Here is a 21,227-nt window from a genome sequence, read left to right as displayed (position 1 = left end):
CAGCCTCCCTGAGTGGTAGTCTTCGGCAGGAAAAGGCCCATCCTCTCCACATGCCCCACTCTTCTTTGTAACTATCAGGAAAAGAGGCAAACTGGACATGGGAGCTTAAATGTTGCGCCCCCTTTTTCCATAGCCAGCTAGTCTTCTTCCTGGTAACACGGCAACTTCATTATTTTGCCTAAGCTGCTGTGCTGTGCCTCATTCTGGGGAGAGTGTGAGACAGTAGGAAAAAAAGCCCTTCCCCTCATTTCAGATACATAAACAGTTATACATTTAATACTAATAGTTATATCACTGTGTGTGTGTTTGGGGTGACACACTGGGCATACAACAGGCATGTGGCTCTCTGGGTTGCTGGTGATTGCTAATGAGCTGCAGAGTGAGCACTACTGATGTGGTGTGTTCCAGGGTGACTGACTGAGTGATAGAGGTTCAATAGGCCCAGCCAGCATTCTGCAAACCAGAGACTACCAAAAAGAAAGCTAGAATGTGAAAACTGTGGGATCTAACTATCTCAAGTTTATCAAGAACAAGAAAGTTTAGATTAAAATTAATGAGTTAGATAGAATTATTAAAAATGGAGATCTGCTACATATACATGGTATAATATTTCCCAAGAAATATGGTGTTAAGTTCTAAATGAGATAATATTAAGCAAAGTTAGATAAAACCATTCCAGTATGGTCACTAGGAAGAATTCAGATAGTATGAAGCTCTCCTATTCCAACTTTTGGCTTTTGGAAATAAGCTACCTTCAAGAAGGAAATACTGACTCAAAGGAGAGAGACGTTTTATTCTGGTAAATTCAACTATAAATGCTTTGAGTTTGAGTCATGTATACTTTTTAAATTTTACTATGCTACAAAGGGGCTTAAAGCTGTTTGGTATAGAATCTATTCTTATCAGCAAGCCATGCGCCCTTCTGAGAACTGAAAGACTGACAATGATTATTTATCATGATGCTAGAGAGCGAGAGTAGGGCACAAAGGGCAAGATATTCTCATTACTTCCGAAACACTGAAGAATGTTAAGTGTTTTGGACTCACCCAGAGTAGAACAGCATCCTGATCACTAGATTGGACATCTCATCTGAATGGGACTCCTTAGCTATCACTACATGCCTGAGTGTTTTGCTAAATGACCTCCTAGAGCAACCTACACAGGTAAGCTGAGAGTAACCATTGTATGGCAGTGTTTAATGTTCAAAATTAAGCCATTGCCTTACATACCTCTCCAACAGGAGTGCAAATGTTGAAGGCTGCTGAAATAACTTCACATCTAACAGACTGTGCTGCAATGCACACAGGTACTTACCTACCTTGCACAGAGCAGGTTAATGAGATGCAATTCTTTAATCACCTAATCAGTTATGACTTAGAGGCCTTCTTGCCCCAAGCTGTCAGATGGAGGGTCATAAAAATATTCTGATGGCTGTAATTCTGTTGATATACATTTTAAGAAATCTATGAGCACACAGCATATGCCACTCCTTCTACAGAGGATGCAGGACAAAAATAGGACAGAAAATGGAATGAAACGCTCACTGTTTATTTGGGTAGGATGAGAAAGTTTTGGAGGGCCACTTCACTTCTGTGAAATATGCACAGATCATAATGTTTGGGAAAAGCTCCAGCTCTGACTCTCTAAGGCAAAGGTGTTTGGATCTAGAACAGAGCTGCTGGTAAGGTGAGTGAGACTTGATTTGCTTTTCTAAAACTGCTGGAGAGCATTACCTAGGGTTGCTCTGGGAGGTAACTGTGTGAGCGCTTGTGGTGCCTGCTGGAGAGGGGTTTCTGATTGCTTTTGTGTAGCTGTTGCTGAGTGAGGAGAGCTTGTTTGCCTGGGGGTAGTTGCTGACCCCACCCTCTGCTGTTGTTCTGGCTGTTGAGTCAGAGGTGGGTGGGGGCTTGAGCCTTTAATTTGCAAGGCTCATCCTTGCCAGAGGCGCAAGCCAAAGTGCAAGAGCCAAAGGGCTCTTGGCCTGTGGCTCTTAGCCTGGGGGTTCTGTAGAAAGGTAGGTAGTTATCCACAAGTAGTTTCAAGTGGCAGTTGGTAGTGGGATTTAAAGAGAAGTGAAGATAAAGAAAATTTTGAAATGGATTGCAGCAGTATAGCTGGTGAGGGAGCAGAGGCAGTGACGTGTAAATACTGTGGGATGTTTGTATTTCTACCTGAGAGCAGCACGAATTACACTTGCAGCAAGTGTAAGTTAGTGGCCCTGCTGGAGGAGAAGATACAGGGACTGGAGGCATGATTATCCACACTGCAGTGTATAAAGGAAGATGAGAATTTTCTTGAATTTTCTTCAGTATGAGGTGCTCTTGAAAGGGCAAGAGGAGGGAGAGGAAACGGTATCTCAGCAATTAGAAGAGGACACAAAACAGGAGGAAAGTTCCTGGAAAAATGTAATCCAAAGGAGAAAGAAAATCAGGAGATGTTCTGAGCCCCTGCTGCTCAGCAATAGGTTCCAGGATCTCCCCACAGTAACTGATTCTGAGCCACTGGAACAAGGGCTACTTTCCTAGCCTCCATGAAGCTTGAAAAAAGTTTCTCAGGATCCTGTGGAAAAGAAACCTGGAGCTTCTGCTCCCCAATATAGGAAGAGGAAGGTGGTGGTGACTGGAGACTCCTTGCTCAGAGGGGTGGAGCCCAAAGTGTGCTGACTGGACTTGTCATCCCGCGAGGCCTGCTGTCTGCCGGGTGCATGCATCCAGCACGTGACAGAAAGGATTGGAAGACTTATCAAGCCCAAGGATTACTATCCTTTTGTGCTGATCCATGTGGGAACGAACAATACTGCCCGTCATAGCCATGAACGTATTAGAAAAGACTATGTGGCTCTTGGTCAGAAGGTGAAGGAGCTGGGTGCACAGGTTGTGTTCTTGTCAGTGCTTCCTGTTGAAGGCCATGGCTTAGGACGAGAAAGAAGAATACTTCAAATAAACTACTGGCTATGTCGATAGTGTCGTCAGGAAAGATTCAGATTACGCTTTCGAGATGGTGGTTTTCTATCGGGAGATGGTTTGCACCTTAAGGCAGTAGGAAAAAGGGTGCTAAGCTAACAAGGAGGGCTTTAAATTAAACTATATGGGGGAGCGAGACAATAATTCAAAGCCTCGTGTGATGCCAGAAACTGGGGGTAAGAACATTAAAGATTTGCAAAGAGTGCCGCATATGCTAGGTAATGTTAACTTGCAGGCTTGTATGGAAACTAAACCCTCGGGATGCATAAAACGTGGATTCCGATGACTCTACACTAATGCACAGAGTATGGGAAACAAACAGGAGGAACTAGAAGTTCTAATAAAGGAAGGAGACTATGACATAATAGGTTTTACTGAAACTTGGTAGGATGACACTCACAACTGGAATATTAGGATTCAGGGGTACAACTTATTTAAAAGGGACAGGCAAATGAGAAAGGGTGGAGGCGTAGCAGTATATGTGAAGGAGGTATATACTTGTGAGAAAATATGTGAATCGGAGCATGGCAGCTCAGTTGAGAGTTTCTGGGTAAAAATAAAAAGGAGTAAGAAACAACAGTGATATTATTGTGGGGGTCTGCTACAGACCACCAAGTCAGGCAGAGGACTTGGATGAGATACTCCTACAACAGATTGCAAAGTTCTCCAAGAAAAGGAATACGGTGATCATGGGAGATTTCAATTACCCGGACATCTGTCGGAAGTCCAACTCTGCTAAAAATGAGAAGTCAAATAGATTCCTGACTTGTCTTGCTGACAACTTCGTTTCCAGAAAATGAAGAAGGAAACAAGGGGATCTGCTATCTTGGATTTGATTCTCATCAACAAGGAAGAATTGATTGAAGAAGTGGAAATAGTGGGCACCCTGGGCAGTAGTAACCATGTGATTTTGGAATTCACAGTCTTAGGGAAGGGGAAAGCTATACGTAGTCAGACTTACGGGTTGGACTTCCGAAAGGCAAACTTTGATAAACTTAGAACTATGCTGGGTAAAATCCCATGGTCAGAAATACTAAGGAAGAAGGGGGTTCAGGAGGGGTGGGAGTTTCTTAAAAGCGAAATACTGAAAGCACAATCACAGAAGATTCCTGAGAAGAAAAAATGGAAAAAGCCTGAAGAAGCCAAAGTGGCTCCATAAACAGCTCTCTAAAGACTTGAGAAATAAAAAAGACTCCTTTAGGAATTGGAAGGAGGGCCTTATAACCAAGGATGAATTTAAACGAATCACTAGTGTTTGTAGAGAAAAAGTTAGGAAAGCTAAAGCTCAGTATGAGCTTAGGCTGGTCAAAGATGCTAAAAACAACAAGAAAGAAAAAGAGCAAGGACACGGTGGGCCCATTGCGAGGGCAAGAAAGTAAAATTGTAACAAGTAACAAAGAGAGGGCGGAACTGCTCAATTCCTACTTTTCCTCAGTCTTTTCTTCTGAGGGGAACGGTGCTCAACATGGCAAAAACAGAACATATAAGGAGGATATGACGTTCCAACCTAGGATCAGCATAGGGGTAGTACATAAACACCTAGTTTCTTTAAATGAGACTAAGTCCTCAAGGCCAGATGAATTGCATCCAAGGGTTCTAAAAGAGCTTGCGGGTGTAATTTCTGAGCCTCTGGCTATTATTTTTGAGAATTCTTGGAAAACAGGAGAGGTGCTGAAAGATTGGAGGTGGGCGAAGGTTGTCCCCATCTTCAAGAAGGGGAAATAAGAGGATCCGGGTAACTACTGACCCGTCAGCTTGACGTCTATACCTGGAAAAGTTTTAGAACAAATCATCAAACATTTAGAAAGAATGGATGTGATTACTAAGAGCCAGCATGGTTTTCTCAAGAACAAGTCATGTCAGACTAACCTGATCTCTTTTTTTGAGAAAGCGACTACCTTGCTGGATCAGGGGAATGCTGTAGACATCGTTTATCTTGATTTCAGTAAGGCTTTTGATAAGGTTCCCCATACTATCCTTGTTGACAAGTTGGTAAAATGTGGTTTGGATTCTGTTAGCGTTAGGTGGATCTGTAACTGGTTGACAGATCGCACCCAAAGAATGCTTGTGAATAGTCCTCATCCTCTTGGAGAGGAGTGACAAGTGGAGTGCCTCAAGGATCTGTCGGAGCGGGAGTTAGCAGAGTGAGCTTGGTGACCTGCCCAGCACAGGGCTCCAGGAAAGAAATCAGCCAGACACTTGCAACTAGTGCCAAAATAGTGTATTTACAGATACATACAATAAGTGCTCACTAGTGCAGTCCAATATCTTACTCCAACAGACAAAATGCTCCGCCTACACACCAACCCTCAGAGAGAGACCTGTGTGGTCCACACACAGTCTACTTATAGTCCTACTAGCCAATCAAGGCTGTGCACTGTCATGCTGACTCAGCAGGTTTCTTCTCTTGGCTTCTGCCGGCTCAAACCGGCCTGCTGATAAGGTCATTGTGACCTAGCATGCTTGCTAGATCACCAGCTGTCAAAACATAGCTGTCAGACTGGGTGCAGATAGATTCATTACACCAACAGGATCTGTCCTGGGACCTGTTTTGTTCAACATCTTTATCAATGATTTGGATGAAGGAATAGAGGGAATGCTTATTAAACTTGCAGATGATATTAAATTGGGAGGGGTTGCAAACACAGAAGACAGAAACAGGATACAGGATGACCTTGACAGGCTGGAAAACTGGGCTAAAACCAATAAAATGAATTTTAACGGGGATAAATGTAAAGTTCTGCATTTAGGTAGGAAAAATCCAATGCATGGTTATAGGATGGGGGATACTTGTCTTAGCAGTAGTACGTGCGAAAAGGATCTAAGGGTCTTAGTGGATCATACTTTGAACATGAGTAAATAGTGTGATGCGGTGGCTAAAAAGGCAAATGCAATTTTGGGCTGTATCAACAGAAGTATAGTGTCCAGATCACATGAAGTGATGGTATCACTTTACTCCGCTCTGGTAAGACTTCACCTGGAGTATTATGTTCAGTTTTGGGCACCACATTTTAAGAAGGATATAGACAAGTTAGAACGAGTCCAGAGGAAGGTGACAAAGATGGTGGGGGGTCTGGAGACCAAGTCCTATGAGGAAAGGTTGAAGGAGCTGGGGATGTTTAGCCCGGAGACGAGGCGGCTGAGAGGTGATAAGATCACCATCTTCAAGTACTTGAAGGGCTGTCATATAGAGGATGGTGTGGAATTGTTTTCTGTGGCCCCGGAAGGTAGGACCAGAACCAATGGGTTGAAATTAAATCAAAAGAGTTTCCGGCTCAACATCAGGAGGAACTTCCTGACCGTTAGAGCGATTCCTCAGTGGAACAGGCTTCCTTGGGAGGTGGTGGGCTCTCCTTCCTTGGAGATTTTTAAACAGAGGCTAGATGGCCATTTGACAGCAATGACGATCCTGTGAATTTAAGGGGGAGGTGTTTGTGAGTTTCCTGCATTGTGCAGGGGGTTGGACTAGATGACCCTATAGGTCGTTTCCAACTTTATGATTCTACAAAGAACCACATTTGCAGTTACCACCAACCCAAAAACGACTTCATGTTCTTGTGTGCCACTTCAATGAACACATACAAATATAGCTTTTAATATTATATGCAGGGCTCTTTTTTTGCACCACTGTTCTGCACAGCACTTTTTTTGGTAGAAAAAGCCCAGCAGAAGCCTATTTCCATATTAGGCCACACACCTTGACCAGTGTTCCCTCTAAGCTGAATTATTGTGAACTAGCTCACAGTTTTTTAGCCTCTGGATCATACATTTTTGTCTTAGCTCAGGAAAAATGGCCCCAGAGCAAACCAATTTATTCAGCAGTTCACAACTTTAATGCCAGTAGCTCGCGAAGTAGAATTTTTGTTCACAAGCCTCCATGGCTTAGAGGGAGTATTGCCCCTGATACCAAGCCAGCTGGAACTGCGTTCCTGTTTTTTAAAAAAGCCCTGATTATATGTAACTAACCCTTTAAATTACTGCACTACCTTTACACACGTAGGATTATCTCTCCTTACCACTCTTGAACCTCACTCAGCCCTTGAGTTATCTGGAATGATGGACAGAGGCTTCCCTCTCTGCCTTCTTTCAGTATGAGACATAGCAGGTAAGGTAGCAGAGTGAGACTAAAGGTAAAGGTAGTTCCTGTGCAAGCACCAGTTTTTTCCGACTCTGGGGTGACGTTGCTTTCACAACATTTTCACAGCAGACTTTTTACGGGGTGGTTTGCCATTGCCTTCCCCAGTCATCTACACTTTCCCCCCAGCAAGCTGGGTACTCATTTTACCGACCTTGGAAGGATGCAAGGCTGAGTCAACCTTGAGACAGCTACCTGAACCCAGCTTCCGCTGGTATCAAAATCAGGTCGTGAGCAGGGAGCTCACACTGCAGTACTGAAGCTTTACCACTCTGCGTCACAGGGCTCACCTTGGAGTGAGACTACCAAGATGGAAATAACCTTGCTTACTTTCCCAGAGCATAGGATGGATATCACATGGGGAGGAGTGCCAGGTAACATGCTAAAGAACCACACTGCCAAAGAGCCACTGCATATCACTGCTGTGGGGCCTGATGCTGCTGCCACCAGGAAAAGCATTTTCAACATCAGGCTCCTCAGAAGTACTTCCCATAGTGGCTCAAAATGAATCCCTGGAGCACCACTTCAATTTGCTGTGTTGGAAATCTGGATGGCAGGTAGGCATAATACCTCCAAGAACACTTTGTGGGTGATGTCAGGTGAGCAGAACTGTATCCTTTTCACACGAGATGGTAACTTGAGCAGCCAACTGCCTCTATGCTGTATTTGATCACAACACCCTGGTCCAATCCTGAGACTAGCAGACAATGCTTTTCATACCAAGTTGCAGCACCACATTTGAAACAGTGCATAGTACAGCTCAGGTACCATTATCTCTCAATTACCATGTGATCAGTCTAAGCAAAGATGGATTCAATTCGTAAACAGGCCTTGGGTCAGAATGCAGTCATTCACAGGAAGTCTCCAGGGACAGCTGACTGTCATACCCAGAAAACAATGGCCTCCTAGCCATAATAAAAGGTCACACAGACTATACAAGCTCTTTCCAGTTCCAAGTTTCCTGATCAAATGAGGAATAAGTGGGAATGGATGGAAAGTAGAAAGAAATTCCCGTGGCCAAGGGACATCAGGGCATCTACTTGCCATTCATGAGCACATGTACCTGTCCACTGTGATCTTCTATGGAGGTGTCCATCTCCGGTGTTCTAGAGCAGAGGTGGCCAACGGTAGCTCTCCAGATGTTTTGCCTACAACTCCCATCAGCCCCAGCCATTGGCCATGCTGGCTGGGGCTGATGGGAGTTGTAGACAAAAAACATCTGGAGAGCTACCATTGGCCACCCCTGTTCTAGAAGACCATCTGGTCAGCAGGTAGATGGTCATTTCAGAGATCATTCCACTTGGTTGACATGTTCACATTGTACAGATGTGTTTCCACACATTCCACTAGACTGGCAGCTGTACAGACCTGAACCTAGATCTGCCCTGTTAATTGACTTGAGCCTTTGCAACAGTATGTATATCTTTAACAGAATATATAGATGCCATAAACTGAAAATAACATGTATTACAGACAACCTGATGAGTTTAGTTAGTTCCATAAAATTTATACTGTAGCTGCTTTCTTTTGCACTATAAACGCTGTGAAGAGACTCCTTTGGCAATGGGCACCTCAGCCCACAAGGCTCACACCTGTGATCACCAGAACTTGAGAATAAGCCAAAAAATCCTTCCCTTCAGAAAACTGATTTCTGTTCATGAGTGTAGACTGCTCTAGACTCCTGTGTGCTGACAGAAACATAGGCTTCTCTTTAGAGTTGCGCTGAAATGGGAGGAAAGCACATTTTTTTATTTATTTATTTGGTTTATATCCCGCCCTCCCCACCAAAGCAGGCTCAGGGCAGCTTGTATATTCATAAAAAGTCACATAAAAACCAGTAATCAGTATATTCCATAAACATAAAATATACAAAATAGATTAATATATAAAAACATAAATGCCAAAAAAAGCATTGCCATGGTCTTTCTATACTAAAGTATAGGTCGTTACAGGCAAGCCAAAAAACGTCAAACGGATATTGTTCAAGGTTGCTATTTGCACCACCACCACTCCCAACTTTTGTACATTTCCTGCAAGCATGTGCATAAGCACCCTCAAGACACTGAGGTCTGGGAAGGAATCATGTTGCTGTTTCTTATGTTGGTAACTTTTGTCCTGTGGAAGCTGGAGGTGCTTTCAAAATAACAGGCTTACTGCAGGAAGGTTTAGTGATATTCAGGGAGGTAAAGAATTTGCCCGCTTATAGTGCCCCCCTGCATCTTCATGTCAAATTTGACTGTTTCCAGCCAGAAGAACTGCTTTATCAGGAACTGGTTTAAGGATTTTAGGCTCAAGATGGCTCTCCATCTACTACTGTTTGTTGGCAATTAAAAAAAAAAAGTGATCCCTGAAAAACCAATCCTCATGACAATGCTTTTTTTTGTATTTATATGTGTGCATATGAACTTGGAAGTCATGGTGACCTCTGGTGACTGACCCCTACTGGGGGCCTGGATATTCAGGGAGGGGGCTACCCAGCCAGCAAGAGATCCGGACCCTTACTGAATTGTTACCTTTCCACAGAGCCTGTAAGACGGAGCTATTCCACCAGCCATTTGGTTCAGGCAGCGGGTGTCCAACTCCATCGACTGACCCTCTACCACCTCTACTGCAATACTGATTTTATACTATCTATGTTTAGTATATTATGATGTGCCCAACTGAGCTGCCAAATTGTATTGTCTACTTTTATTGGTTTTAATTACTGTTTTAAAAAGTTGTTATCCACCCTGAGCCTGTCTGGGAAAGGGCAGAATATAAATTTATTAAATAAATAAAATAAAGTCTGCCCCTGCCTTCCAACTGCTGGTATTCCAAGGAGGTCTCCCATCCAAGTATTTGCCAGAGTTGGCCCTGCAGAGCTTCTGAAATCTGACAAGATCAGGCTTGCCTGGTCTATCCAGGTCAAGGTGACAGGGCTGACTTTTGTCTTGATCACAAAGAAGAATCTGATGGCTTCTGTTATCCCTTACTGTTTGTCATGTCATGATGAGGTTGGCAAGGGGAGAAACCTATGAGAACTCAGGTTGTTTTCCACTTGTGGAAGGAGTCCCAAAGCTAACCCCTCTCCCACAGGCATCTTCCTTCTTCTGTTTCTGCTATACTGGACAGGCATCTATACCTGTGGGGAGGGACTTCTTTTGGTGGAATATCAGAAGTCCTGAAAATATGAGAGGGCACTATGCAATCCAAAGTAAGAACTTGGTTGTGTTGACTGTGCTGTGTTGGATCTTCCCTCTCAGAGGAATAATATGACTGCATGGTTTTCTTTTATCCCTTTCATTTATCCAAAAGAACATTATCAAGGGAATCTACAAATGTCTAGCCCCAGCCAGAAAGAATTTTATTGAGGGCAAACTCACTTCTATGGGTGTCTTAGGTAGGCCACTCAATCCTTATGCAACACTGCCTCAAGACCAAGGTACCTACCAGAGCATCCACAATTGGCATCTGAATATGTTCAACCTTAGATAAGGCACAGAAGCCTAGCCCCAAGTCATTTGATAAAGGCTTTGTTCATCCCTTTTTCATGAGATTAAAAGAACTCCAAAGTATTTTCTCCATGACTTTCTCTGAGGAACACTTTTTAAGTGCCATTGGTTTTAGACTGGAATTACAGTTGTGGAGAATCCTCTACACATCTTTAACCAGCCCATATGAGAAACTTCCAACTATGATAGTGAAACTGAACTGTTCCTACTGGCTCTGTCCCTAGTGGATGTTGGGTTCCCTGTTCTCAGGATGGCCTTAGTATGGCAAGACTTAACCTTAGATCCAAGTGGGTAACTGTCCTGGCCTAAAGTGCCAGAATAGAACATAACATAATATTGTATATATATTATTATATAGATTTTTTTCTGACAAAGCACCCCTAAAGACCAACACGTTGGTATAGTATTTAGAATGACGTATAGTGATTGTAATATAATGCAATGGAACTTGAAATATACTGCACCCCAACTGAAAGCAATGCTGTTTATTAACATCTCGCTTGAGGGGAGACAGATGGGGCATTGTAAAGAAATCTCAGCTAACTTTCCCACAATTAGAAAACAGTCTCTTGCACACTTATCTCCTATTCTGAAATATTTATTGTTTCAACCATTGTTCCCCCTTAATTGGATCCATAAGTGACCCTGTACACTTGGCTTGGTTTGTCTCAAAATGTCTATATCATGTTAGATGCTGATTTGATTTTCCATTCTGTCTATACATTTGAATGGTTTTCTTCCATTTAATTGCATCTGAAGAAGTGTGTGCACACAAAAGCTCATATCAAAGTGGACTCTAACTTTATTCTAAGACTTAATCTTGGCTTTAAATTCCTGGGCTTTAATCAAGTGGCACAAGTTTACTTCAGCATAAGCTTTCCTTAGTCAGTCTCAGGTCTTTTTTTTGTAGAAAAAGCCCAGCAGGAACTCATTTGCATATTAGGCCACAGCCCTTGATACCAAACCAGCCAGAAATGCATTCCTGTGTGTTCCTGCTCAGAAAAAGCCCTGGTCAGTCCTCTCTTCTTCATAGTAAACTATTCCAAATGAAACTGTGCATAAGAGACTGGAACAGAAGTTGTTTTTTATCTTAATGATGATAGAGATTACACCTTCCAGCATCTCATGTGGCTGAGTTACAAAGAACTAGATCAGAACTAGATCAAAAGTCCACAAACTAGTGTCTTCCAGTGAGGGTCAGTGTGAAGCAGTAGGACAGGGAAAGCAGTATAACAGTATGATTATAATATAATTAGAACCATTACTATAACCAGTTTATGCCTCACTGTTACCAACTACAGAGAGTTTCTATTTAGACCCAGATGTGACACAGTGTTTAATCTTTTGATGAATTCTAATTCAGCACTTTTACATCGGACTCATAAGAACATAAGAGAAGCCATGTTGGATCAGGCCAACGGCCCATCAAGTCCAACACTGTGTCACACAGTGGCAAAAAAATTTATATACACACATACACTGTGGCTAATAGCCACTGATGGACCTGTGCTCCATATTTTTATCTAAACCCCTCTTGAAGGTGGCTATACTTGTGGCCGCCACCACCTCCTGTGGCAGTGAATTCCACATGTTAATCACCCTTTGGGTGAAGAAGTACTTCCTTTTATCCGTTTTAACCTTTCTGCTCAGCAATTTCATCGAATGCCCACGAGTTCTTGTATTGTGAGAAAGGGAGAAAAGTACTTCTTTCTCTACTTTCTCCATCCCATGCATTATCTTGTAAACCTCTATCATGTCACCCCGCAGTCGACGTTTCTCCAAGCTAAAGAGTCCCAAGCGTTTCAACCTTTCTTCATAGGGAAAGTGCTCCAGCCCTTTAATCATTCTAGTTGCCCTTCTCTGGACTTTCTCCAATGCTATAATATCCTTTTTGAGGTGCGGCGACCAGAACTGCACACAGTACTCCAAATGAGACCGCACCATCGATTTATACAGGGGCATTATGATACTGGCTGATTTGTTTTCAATCCCCTTCCTAATAATTCCCAGCATGGCGTTGGCCTTTTTTATTGCAGATGCACACTGTCTTGACATTTTCAGTGAGTTATCTACCACGACCCCAAGATCTCTCTCTTGGTCAGTCTCTGCCAGTTCACACCCCATCAACTTGTATTTGTAGCTGGGATTCTTGGCCCCAATGTGCATTACTTTGCACTTGGCCACATTGAACCGCATCTGCCACGTTGATGCCCACTTACCCAGTCTCAACAGATCCCTTTGGAGTTCCTCACAATCCTCTCTGGTTCTCACCACCCTGAACAATTTAGTGTCATCCGCAAACTTGGCCACTTCACTGCTCACTCCCAACTCTAAATCATTTATGAACAAGTTAAAGAGCATGGGACCCAGTACCGAGCCCTGCGGCACCCCACTGCTTACCGTCCTCCACTGCGAAGACTGCCCATTTATACTGACTCTCTGCTTCCTATTACTAAGCCAGTTTTTGATCCACAAGAGGACCTGTCCTTTTACTCCATGACTCTCAAGTTTTCTAAGGAGCCTTTGATGAGGAACTTTATCAAAAGCTTTCTGGAAGTCAAGGTAAAGGACTCTTCCTTTAAAGTTTCTGTTTTTGTAAAACAGTCCCTGTAAGACCTGTAACAGTAGATCTAGGAAGAGTAAAATGTTCCCCCATCAGTTTTTGAATATTGTATTTTCTGGTGACAGGATCAACGTTAATTTATTATGCCACATGGAGATTGATCTGTTTGTCCAGCAATAGATAGTGGAAGGGCACTGGTGGCAAATGATGGCACATATTAAACTGGATTAGTTGCTCCTGGGGTCTTCCCCAAGCACTACATATGGGGAAGGATTAATGGAGGATTTCTGTTGCTTCTTACGCCCTCTGTTATCCATTGTTGAACTACTGCCTAATCAACCATTTATCAGATCCAATAAAAAAAAACCTAGGAAAAGAAGGCCATCCAAAGCTATATGAAGGGAGCACAGGCTGGCGGGGAGCTAATCTCAGAGTTCAGCTCTTCACCTCATGCTGTCTCTTATCTTGCTCCTGCCACACCCACTTGGATTGTGTGAGAACATGGTGGAGACAACTTATGAAGCTGCTTGGTATAAACCAAGTCAGACCACTGGTCCATCCTACCTAAAAATACTCCCTATTCTTACTGACAACAGGTCTCCAAAACCTCAGGAGGATGTCTTTCCCAGCACCTGTTGCCAAGGATACTGTTCCTTGCAGATGCCAAAGATTATACCTGGGACCTTCTTGCATACTAAGTATGTGTTCTGCAGCTAAGCTACTGAGGAAAAATAACGATTTTAAGGTCCAAGAAAATAAAACTTTGTGCTCTCTAGGAAATTTTCAGTAGTACTAAAAACAAAATAAAACAAAAAAACCCTTTCGCAATTAGCAAAATGCTTTAAGGTAACATTTTCCTCAAAATATGTGATATGAAATTTTTTGTGTAAGAATCGACAATATTAGATAATGGTAACTCCTGTGTATGCTGCAGACATACATAATAATTTTCAAGATTCATTCCACAATCAATATGCTTTGCATATTATAGCACAATACTTGAATAATTATAAAGTAGAACTATAAATTATAAAGTAGAACTATAACTAAATATGCTGCTAGCCCTATTTAAATATATGAGACTGTTTCTGCCTGAGTAATTTTTTCTTTACTACAAAATCTGTGTTTTCTATTTTTCCCCTCATATAAGATATATTTTGCAGCTCTGCTTATAGAAAGAAGTGCAATCCTAAACTATAAATCTGCAGGTTTAGAAGGTTGCAGTTTTGTTTAAAACTGAACTGAATCTCATTTATACTTTAAATTTCCATAAAATTGTAGTATTTGGCATATTTACTGGCCAAGTTATATATTTGTAGTTAAAGCAATAAAGAAGCAGTAACCTTGTTAACTATAACACGTATTTCCATTTTTCTAAGATTTCTGTTCTTCTCTCACCCCAAGAAAAATAAATTTTTCCATGGCTTCAAAATGTCCAAATATTTCACATCTTATAGTGGCAGAGGACAATTGCAACACTGTTATTTCCTGGAATTAATAACATATAATCTCCATTTTACTTATAAATCACTTTTGATAAATGCCTAAGTAGGAGCTATATCATATATAGCCATCTTTTTCATATACAAATAATATTTGAATTCTAGATTACCAGCCATTATTGAACTGGCACTATCCTGCAAGTATACAAATACTAAATGAAGTAAAATACAATTTTATTAGTTCTGACAGTAACATTTTATAAGACTTTATATAATAAGTGTCACAGTCTTATGGCTCTATGCCATTTTGTTATCCAGGAAACAATACATTTTCTAATTCACAGGTTAAAATCCATTCTTTGCATACACTCACACCCCTCCAGGACACAAAGAAGAGTAGGAGCCAATGGAAAAATAAACATTTTAAAAATAATTCAACAGTTAAATATTTTTATTATGACACCAAAACTTCTGTTTTGCAGAACCAAGGATATATTATTTATACTTGCTTGGGAGTAAGCCCCGTTAAACTCATTGGACTCCTGAACAAGCATTCACAGAAAGGCTGCACGTGTCTGCACAGAAAGTAATCAACTAAAACATGAGCTTCCACTATAGTTCTGTAACTTAAATAAACAATTTCCAAGAAACCTTTCTTATGCCAAGGGGGGAAATGTAATGGAAACAGCAGTCCTTTGACCCAGATGTACCACTTAAATAAATGCATACCTCAAAGTGCACCATAAGATCTACATTCCAGCTGATTGCCATTGACCCAGATTCATCATAGTCCACAATTTAAATTACAACATCTTCTTGTGCAGGCAGAACAGCTCAGGTGTTCTATTTTTAAGGCAAAGTCTCAACAAGATGAAAAAAACAAGCATTAATTAAACTATAATTTCTGCGCAAAGTATTTAAAAACTTTATTGTGTCATGAACAGTCAGGCACAGTGGCAGTAGGTTTAACCCACTTACTAACCAAATATATGTCAAATTCCAGAAGATGTGTCAAAAAGATCACACAGACAACAAGCACTATCCCTTTATCCCAGACACTGTCTCTGCTCTCCTAGTTAAATCTTTTCTCCTTTCAGCTTCAGAAGCCATTGTTGCTAACACCAAGGTTACTTTATATGCAATTAAATGGTTTCATAAGTAGAGGGGGAGGAAGCAAATACAAATGTAAGCCCCTTCATCTCAAGCCATGTTTAACACAGCAGTTTCTTACTAGCCATCAAAAATAACCTTTGGGGACTGAAAACACTAAGAATTCAATATTCCCTTTGGATCAAGGAGCCAAGCAGAGTAACCAGTCATCTATGCAGCTTCTTTGAACAGCAGACCTGAATCTCAAAGAACAGAAATGCATCCATTGTGTGCTACTAACAAGGCCCCTAGCTTATTTAAAGAGCTATCGTAGCTCTCTCCTGCCTTCCCTGATCTTCCAAACACACACACACTTCGCATCTGCTGGCGGCTGTTAAGAGCAGCTCAGAACTACAGGCTGTCCAAAAGACAGAGGAGACAAGTGCCTGCCATGGACGAGAGTAGTGCTTTTTTACCACACTGTAACTGGGCAGACAACGAAGGGGAGGGGAGGTTGGCGTTGCATGCACTCGCCACACTCGGAGAGACGCATGGGGTGGGGGATGCCTGTCGCAAGCTGCAGCATTGTTCACACCGTGGCAGGAAGGAAAGAACTAGACAGGACCAGTCCAGACTGGAACAGACCCTCCTCCCTCCTCTTCCACCACCATTATTCAATACAAAACTCCATTAAGAAGCCTCCACTCACAGGGCTGGAATGAAGGGGAGCTCTTTTCTCTGCCCCAGGCAAGAACAACAGCTGATGACTTGCACACACATATAGGGGCACTGGGGATGATCTAAACATAAGCACAATTTCAGCTGCCACCATGACAATACACTTGGAAACCGCCAGTCTCTGTATTCACTTGGAACAGGGAATCATGATAGTGCTAAATAAGTGTCCATGCCTCAGCAAACCAGATCTCACAAACGCCAGCATAATCTGCATATTTTTCTCCATCTGGGATTCTGAAGAACGCTAGAGACAGGCCCAATTTTTTTTTGGGGGGGGGGGGATTATACTTTCTTCAGTTTCTTATTGGTGCCAAAGTACAGTTCAAAAAACCAACAGTTCAAAAAAAACCTCTTTCCTTCCTGTTACGCAACCTAATTCAATGCCTTCCCCTGTCAGCTAAACCATACTTTAGTAATTTAGGGGAGGGACGGAGGCTCAGTGGTAGAGCATCTGCTTGGTAAGAAGGTCCCAGGTTCAATCCCTGGCATCTCCAATTAAAAGGATCCAGGCAAATAGGTGAAAAACCTTAGCTTGAGACCCTGGAGAGCCGCTGCCAGTCTGAGTAGACAATACTGACTTTGATGCACTGAGGGTCTGATTCAGTATGAGGCAGCTTCATATGTTCATACTATGTAGATGTCTTGAAAACACAATAGTCACTATATTTGATTATTAAAAGCCTACTCTGCTTCAAAATTCTATCCGTCTCCAGCTTGAATCCTGATTTCTGTGTACATTCCCTCAAGAAGTACTTTGAAATTTCACTAAGGAATAAAATAGGATTAAAACATATTATTTATATATATAAACTAATATTCCTTAACCATAACCTATTCACAACCAAGGAGATCCAAGAATGTCTAAAGGTGGCATTTCTCCATCAATTTAATTAATGCTGGAGAGAAACATGGATTCTAAACCACATTATTAGGAATACTCAACTAAGAGGTGGCAACTGTTCACATTAACGTGATCAAGGGTGTAATCTTGTATATGTGGCACTGGACAGTCAAACTGTTGCTTTTTAACTCCCAGAGGAAAAGGAGGAATGTCATATTTGTATCCTGCCCAAAGAACTCAAAGCAACATGGGCTCCCCCACCCACCCAATTTTATCTTCAATCTTATAAAGAATGCATGGGTGGATAAATAAGGACTTTCTAATGCTTCTGAGTGGATGTCATCGCTAACTGGGGAATTAAGCTTTCATTGCCCGATATGCTACCCTTTGGTCTACAATCACACTGTACATCAGAAATCCAGTTGGCTCCACAAATGTCACACTTCTAAACAAACTTATCTGTATGCCCTTGAGCTCTCCCACACAAACACTTATACTTTCTAAGAGTCACCACTGTAACTAAAGCAATCAAGTTACCATAAAATCTCTTCCCAAAACAAGACTGGCAATTCAGAGGGGCTTGATATAAGGAGCAGCCCAAGCCCAGTAATAGGTAAGAGGAGACAAACCAGTCTACAAGCACATATTCAGATCCCAAAACAGATTAGTTACTTCTTAAGGTGCTTTAGCTTCCTATCCCACTCTGTCATTCACAATCAGAGTGAATTTTCTCTAGTCTTTGAAGTGTGGTTAGGAACGAAACAGAGATGCTGACTTACACTGGTGGCTGCCTATGCTAAGCTAGGGGACTGTATCTACTCTGGGTAATTAAAATTGTGTATATTGTGAAAGTGCCCCACAGACAACCAGGAAGGAGATAGATTTTTCACTCCAGGCAGACCGCAGTAATTAAAAAGGGACAGGAGGCCTTGCTTTACTACATTCCTTGGTATTACACTGTTAAAGCTTAGTCCAAGCATCAGGGGAAAAGCAGACACATGAATTTTTATGATATACTTGATGGGGAGGGGGTGAAGAGAAGAAGCTAAGCCGCTGTCACTTCAGGTAGCCAAGCCTCATCATCAAGAGTTCTCTGGCATGAACAACACATACGGGATCTTCACAGCTGGCCATGACAAGCATGTAAGTGAAGCAACTTCAGCCCACATTTCCACTCCCTTTGCTGATGCCATGTGTCCCTCCTATGTTATTTGGCAAAACCTGAAAACAGCAAGACTGTTGTAGCAAAATAAAAGCCCAGCGGCACCTCAAAGACTATTTCACTATGACTCTCAAAAGCCCATATTGAAATAAGTGTTTTTAAGTCTTTAAAGTGCCATTGGACTAGGGGTTGTGGTAGTTTCTATAATACCAGCCTGTTTCAGTACAGGAGTACCTGGAAATGGCACAGCCATCAACCATTCCTGGTTGAAGTCATCCCCTCAAAAAAAAAAAAACATACAAAACATGAGCTTCAAGGGCCTCCAATGCTCTTGGGAAGGGACAGCCCTATAAGAACACCAGGCAACACAATTCTACCCCCCCCCAACCGGGTGGGGGGGGGGGGAAGAGGAAAGAGGCTGGGAAGAGAGCTGCTGCTTTTCTCTGCCATGTCACCAATACTTCTCCTCTCTCTCATAGCGACAAGCATAGGTCTGGTTGCCCAGAGCTATGTCTCCTCAAACTCCAGAGAGATTTCCCTTACAGGGGAAAAGAGAAACCAAGGAAGACCGGGCTGACACACGCCCTTCCCCCTCGAGGCTGGCGACTGACAAGTGTCAGGGAGGACAGTGAGATGGCTTCCAGTAGCGAGGAGGACTATTTTCCCCATGGGATGAAAAGGAGATCCCCCCTCCCCACATACATTGTTCATCAGACAGGTCAAGGGGCTTCCCCACCACCTCCCCCCGTAAACTGTCGCCCTTCTGCTCTCTACACATCTCCCTCCCTCCCGCGCCGCCACCACTCTCAACGACTGCGCGTTAACTGCCGTGGCTTCTCACGGCTTATCGCTGTTAACTGACCCAGTTCTGAGAGAGCCACCCAGGCAGCAGCCTCCCACTCCCCTCCCCAGGAATCCGCCATGTTGGAGCAGACGCCGAGCCCTTCTGTCCTGTTCATACTGGGGGAAGCGAAGGCTGTTCCCACTCCACCTCACTACCCACCCGTGACGTCCCCCCACCCCCCAATTATCAAACACACGAAGGAGCAGAAGCGCCGGCCTCCAGTCACGGCAACCCCTTTTCTCGCACACGCGAGCGTCCGCCATGTTAGAACTGAAGCGACTACCCCTCTTCTTCCCCTATTTCTTGCCCTCACAGACACAAACCGTGGACCTGCTCGGGATGAGGCTCAGGACTTCTTCACCGCTCAAAGGAGAGGTGGCCATATGGGCTGCGGAGCCTGACACCGTCGTCGAGCACACACACCGATCCCACCATTCTGGGCTCAGCGCCGCCGCTGTAGGGACCAGCGGAAAAGCTGCTGTCCGGGAGGCTCCTCAGCCTTTCCCTAGGTCGGCGTTTCTGCCTTCCTCCCTCGGGAGACTACGCATCCCTCCTGGGGAGTCTGTCAGGGAGCATCTTCCCCACACATGCGCCCGAAATCCACCGGGGGTGTAAAGGAATCCGGTAGATCTAGACCTTCTGAACTCCTTTAAAACTAGATCGAGCGCTTCTCGAAGCACAGCTTTGTGGCGCTCCTGCTCTTAATGGCGTTGCCCCACGGCTGGAGACGGCGTCTCTCCCAGAACCCGCCGCCCTGATCTCGGCGTCTGGAGACAGCCAAGGCACCTGCACCGTCCATAACCCACATCAAACGGCGCTAAGGGCTCCTTTTTATTATTTGGAAAGGGGCCTCTCCCTTCTCTATCGCGGCTGGGGCGATCCACCGAGCTGAATGGCGGGATCTGCCTCCCCTTCCCAACACGATTATCACCAGCAAAAATAAATAAATCATTTTTTAAAAAATATATATACATTGAGGGTACTCACGTGGGACAACGGCCCGAAAGATTTGGTAAATCGTCTTCTCTTTTTAGGCGGAATTTTTAAAGAGGGATGTGGGAACCTACAGCAGAAATACAGGAGGCAGCGGCGCCTTCCAGGGCCATAGGCTGCGGGCTGGACCGAGGAAAGAGCGCAACGTTGCGCTGCAGCGGCGGTACACAAGCACGGAAAAGAAAAGGAACCGCGTGGGAAAAGGGCGTAAAAAACCGGGAGGGAAAGCAGCAGCAGCAGCAGCCGAGTGGCCAGAGGGGCGGCGACAAGCACACACGCACCGAACGGGAGAGAGAAAATGGCAAAAGAAGAGGAAGAAGGGCGGCTGGCCCTGCATTTATAAGAAGGGCTCGGCCAAAGGAGGGGCTCGGCGCCACGCGTCACAAGCGTGCAAGGAAGGAGGCGCTTGGCTGGCCGTTTGCTCGCAGCGAGACCAAAGGCGCCCTCTCCTTGCGCATTCTCGCTTCCTTCCTAACGTGCGTGTAAATTCCTCGGGGCTAAGCGTGGATTGCGCATGAGCGAGGTCGGCTCGCTGGCGTTTAGAAAAAGAGCCAGAGCTGGGTTTCCCTTTCCCAAATTTGTTCGGGGAGGAGAAGGAAGGTTTGCAGGAATCTCCTTTCGGGAACGTGTTTAGAAAACCCATGACTCAGCTCACGCCTCGAATACGTGAAGTAATAATGAGAAGAGCGGCTCTGAGAACAGGGACAGAATGTTTCTCTCCTCGCCAATGAGTAGTTGGAAGCTGACCGTAGCTAGCGCCGGGTCTTGTCAGAGCTGGGAAGTTTAAGCAGGGTCAGCCCGCTGTTAGTACTTCGACAGGAGACCATCAAAAAAGACCGGGGTTGTTATGCGGAGGAATGGGCAACCTACCTCTTGCCTTGAAACCCCCATGGGCCTGCCGTCGCCGTCAGTTGCGCCTTAACGGCATAAGGGTTGCTTAATTAAGGCTGCTGCCGGTGGCGGCAA

At 43.7% G+C, this 21,227-nt stretch overlaps 1 protein-coding gene across 1 annotated transcript in view; it reads right to left on the bottom strand.

Moving 5' to 3' along the window:
- The window catches only part of AZIN1 (antizyme inhibitor 1), a 42,910-nt gene extending 22,313 nt beyond the window's left edge, over positions 1–20,597 (bottom strand). The window contains exon 1 of the mRNA XM_060243411.1: positions 20,256–20,597. The gene's annotated coding sequence lies outside the window, so the exon portion shown is untranslated. The remainder of the gene's footprint in view (positions 1–20,255) is intronic.
- Positions 20,598–21,227: the final 630 nt, after the last annotated feature.

Source organism: Heteronotia binoei, chromosome 7 (genome assembly GCF_032191835.1).
Source record: "Heteronotia binoei isolate CCM8104 ecotype False Entrance Well chromosome 7, APGP_CSIRO_Hbin_v1, whole genome shotgun sequence".
Classification (NCBI taxonomy): Eukaryota; Metazoa; Chordata; class Lepidosauria; order Squamata; family Gekkonidae; genus Heteronotia; species Heteronotia binoei.
The sequence above is the reverse complement of the archived record's forward strand: the minus strand, read 5'-3'. Positions and strand labels throughout refer to the sequence as shown.